The sequence below is a fragment of the Pseudophryne corroboree genome, chromosome 8 (assembly GCF_028390025.1).
Source record: "Pseudophryne corroboree isolate aPseCor3 chromosome 8, aPseCor3.hap2, whole genome shotgun sequence".
NCBI lineage: Eukaryota > Metazoa > Chordata > Amphibia > Anura > Myobatrachidae > Pseudophryne > Pseudophryne corroboree.
Window position 1 is genome coordinate 396,720,450 of NC_086451.1, and position 4,160 is coordinate 396,724,609.

At 37.4% G+C, this 4,160-nt stretch overlaps 1 long non-coding RNA gene across 1 annotated transcript; it reads left to right on the forward strand.

The window, feature by feature from the left end:
* Window positions 1–377: 377 nt before the first annotated feature.
* On the forward strand, window positions 378–3,541 carry LOC134947852 (uncharacterized). Its single transcript, XR_010182820.1, has 3 exons — window positions 378–454; window positions 528–740; window positions 2,052–3,541. It is a non-coding gene; the product is annotated as an uncharacterized LOC134947852 (long non-coding RNA).
* Window positions 3,542–4,160: the final 619 nt, after the last annotated feature.

Here is a 4,160-nt window from a genome sequence, read left to right on the forward strand (position 1 = left end):
AAGTTGAAGTTGATAAATTACCAAACAATCAGCTCATAACTTTCATGTTACATGCTGGGATTGCAAAATGTCACTTAGGAGCTGATTGACTGGTGCTTTATTAACAACCACTTTATCATTTCACCAGGATTATTAAATCTGCCCCTGTGTCCTATGTCTGTGTCCTGTACATTATTTCCTGTGTTGCACTTTCATAGTGCATATAGCTATTGGCCAATGTGTGTTTTTTTTTAAACATTTATGCTTTTGTACAGAAATTATGCACACATAAATAAGCATCCATTTGAGAAAGATTTAATGTTGGTAAACATAATGGGTGGATGTATCAACAATAGCATGAATAAATTAGTTCTTTTATTTGTTTCATTATTTACAGTGTTGAAAAAAACCAGTACTGGTCGGCCTACAGTCATTCCCATCACATCTGATGATGATGACGACGCTGCGTAAGCAGGTAAAGTGTCCATTGTAGTATAGGTTATGTTTGTAAAGGAATGGCCATACCAAAAGTACACTTTAAATTCCAGGTCCATCCCATGAATTTTTGACCAGCAGAAGGAGGACTCCTGTAGCACACCAAACAAAAGTACATGTGGCAACAAAGAAAGCAAGGTCTGATGTCCAATCACAACCACAGCAGTCTACTCCGCCACGAAGATTGTCTACAGTTTCTTCAGTACCACCACTCCAAATTTTGGTTACACCTCCAAGACGCCAACCACACTCCCCATATCTTGATTGTGAGTAAGAAACTGTAATGATTAAATAAATTAATCATCTCAATGAACCTCTCCTCACTCAAAAGAGTGGGTGTACCACGCGCTTGATAGTGCTGGTTCTCCTGAACAGCTGTAAAACCTTGGACAGTCACTCCAAACTATACACAAAACACAATAGTACTGAAAGTACTCTTACAGCGCTAAAAATTAATCTATGCAGACAGGTGGAAAGGATCAATCAACAATTTAGCTGCCCCCTAAAGACAGCGAAATGTGTAAGGACCTACTTGCTGGACACTGGGACATTTATTATCCAGGATCATTTGGACGGTGGACCTTCAAAGAAGCTTGGAACCATTCCCCCACAACCATCCTACTGCTAATGGAGGACTAACCCATTTCCCTTCAACTGATGTGCTGAGATCTTCATTTGCGGAGATATCGCCAGGGAAGTCTGCATTTGTACCACCAGGATTGGTAACTATTTGTGGAGAGACGCACATCTTTCATGGTTAAAGGAAAATTAAGGGTCCACCAACCACTGGATATTAGAAAATTCTTGTCCTGTTGCTGATTCCATTTGGCTATTTAAACGAGCCATGGCCTTTTAACTGTTCTCTATGTGCAGTGTTGCTTATTAATTGTCACCTCAGGCATTATTACACTTATTTTTATTTTTTATTCTTTATTAAATTGTTGATCGATCCTTTCCCCCTGTCTGCATAGATTCATTTTTAGCGCTGTAAGAGTACTTTCAGTACTATTGTGTTTTAAATTAATCATCTCATAATAATCCATTTAATGAGACTAATTAACGCTAAATTCCACAAAATCTGCTATACTTACCGGAAAAAAAAGGATTCATACCAAAATGGCCTTGTCCACATCCAGTAAAGATATGTATGTCCACTTCAGCCATACAGCAGTAGATTGTGTTAAAGATGCTGCAAAATAAACACATGTGTAATCTTGCAAAATAGTAATATTTTTTTCCCCAATTTAACTTGTGTTTGTCGTAGCATAGGCACCAACATGCCAAAACAATACTAAGTTTCAGATTGAAACACTATAAGGCCAAAAAATAATATTTTAAGTGTGTTTTTATGGTGGAGTATGTCTGATTTACCATACAACTCATGTGCTTGTTTTCATAATGAAGTAACTAGACACATTTGCAACAAACAGGAATATGTGTGTTTTGTAGTTCAGAGTGATGATGTTGCTATGCTGGATATCTGAATGCCCCATTTAAATACATGTGTTCCATGTTTCTTGCTTTGCTTAAATTTTCAACCATATGTCAAACTTACGCAAAAATGGTTCTAATTCCAGATTCTAGTACTGGTACCAGCATCAAGACGCAACAGCAGCAACACTGTGACAAGGATGAGACAATCATGTTACAAATGCAGCCATTAAGCCAAGGAATCAGCCACCCTGCACCTGTGAGTACACCACCACAGCAAAGCACTCCACCACCACAAAACAGCCCTTCACCAGTAGCACAAGGCCCTGATGAAGTGCTTTGGGACAGTTGGGCTACACATCAGGCCACTAATCAAGATTGCCTGCGTAGGCAGACCCAAATTTTAGCAAACCTACCAGCTCACATCAGAAGAATCTGCAGAAATATCAGTCGCCAAAATGAACCAACCACCAGAATTGCCAATACCATGGAAATCATGCGTGCAGACATTACACATGTCATGGGCAACTTACAACGCATAATGGAGGAAGAGCACAGATAACAGCAAAGCTACATCAACATCTTAGAAAACATTTAAATGATCAATTAATCTATCACAAGAATTTTAGAGAATCAAAATGCTGCAACACGTGAGCTTAATGCCACCCTCACTAACCTCAATGAAACACTCAGATCCCAGCACCATCAGCAACCAAGCAACAGTTCTGGTACGACTACTCCTATTTTATCGCCAGTGTCCTCACCACCAAGGCGCTCCACCAGAGTACACTAACATGACAGTGGTAAAGGCAAAGGCCAGTCCAAGCAGCCAACCACAAAACAATAAAAAATAGATACACCGATCTCTGTATAGAGAAGTAAATAAACACATTTAGTAAGTGTCGGTTTGTCACAATATCTATTACACTTAACACCTTGGAAATTTTTAGAACATCATTAATTATAAGTGTTACAAACAACACCAGGATTTTGGCAAAAACATTTATTCTTTCACATCTTAGAATTTTTTAGAATAAGGACAAAGTTATTTGATCTGCACATTGATGTTAGCATGCAGTAACAAGCCCACTTGATTTTTTTCTAATCATTACTCTTTCTAGATTCCAATCATTCTTATATCCTGCAGCCAGACTAATTGGCAGCCATGCAAAATGTATTTAGCATGCAGTAACAAGACCACTTGATTTTATTCTAATCATTACTCTTTCTAGATTCCAATCATTCTTATATCCTGCAGCCAGACTAATTGGCAGCCATGCAAAATGTCTTTAGCATGCAGTAACAAGACCACTTGATTTTTTTTAATCATTACTCTTTCTAGATTCCAATCATTCTTATATCCTGCAGCCAGACTAATTGGCAGCCATGTAGATTCATCCATGAACAATACAAATTACAATGTGATTGTTAACTATTTTACCTTTCTTCTCTATACAACATTACAAGAATAACAGAATTGAGTTGCCTAAAAAGGTCCTAATATGTTGTGATTGAATTTAGATAATTCACTGCCAAAATGAATGTCATTATTGTTGGGCCATGTTTGTTTGTGTTAAAAATGAGTAATCAGTTTCTTACACATGATGCAGAAACAAAGAAATTTATATTTTTTTAAAATAATCACAAATAATGTGTATAATAATGGATATATGTGGCAAACTGTGTATTGACTTACAAATCAGCAAGTTTACTACAGCAAACATTACAAAATAAATTATTTTGGATGAGACTAAGTTTGTGTCCCTTCAATACGATGGAGCATCACACATAGGGACACATGTATTCCTCAAGGCTGACATATTATATGTGGAGGAGTGTTTAATTAGGACACAGGTTCGCAAACTCGTGCCTCAGGACCCCACACAGTGCATGTTTTGCAGGTCTCCTCACAGAATCACAAGTGACATGATTAGCTCCACCTGTGAACCTTTAAAATGTGTCTGTGAGTAATTCATACACCTGTGCTTCTACTGGGTTACCTGCAAAATATGCACTGTGTGGTGTCCTGAGGGCTGAGTTTGAGAACCTGTGCATTAGGACGTTACACACAATCATAAAGTTAAATACTAAATACATTACTATGTGGATTATGTTTGCTTGTACTAAATTTACAATGCAAGTTTATTAACACTTATCCAGACTTCATGCATACAAATCATAATCTGTTGTTTTGAGTTTTAAAATAAACACAATACACTTGCTACATTTGTTTAGCATAAAGTGAGGGTATGTTT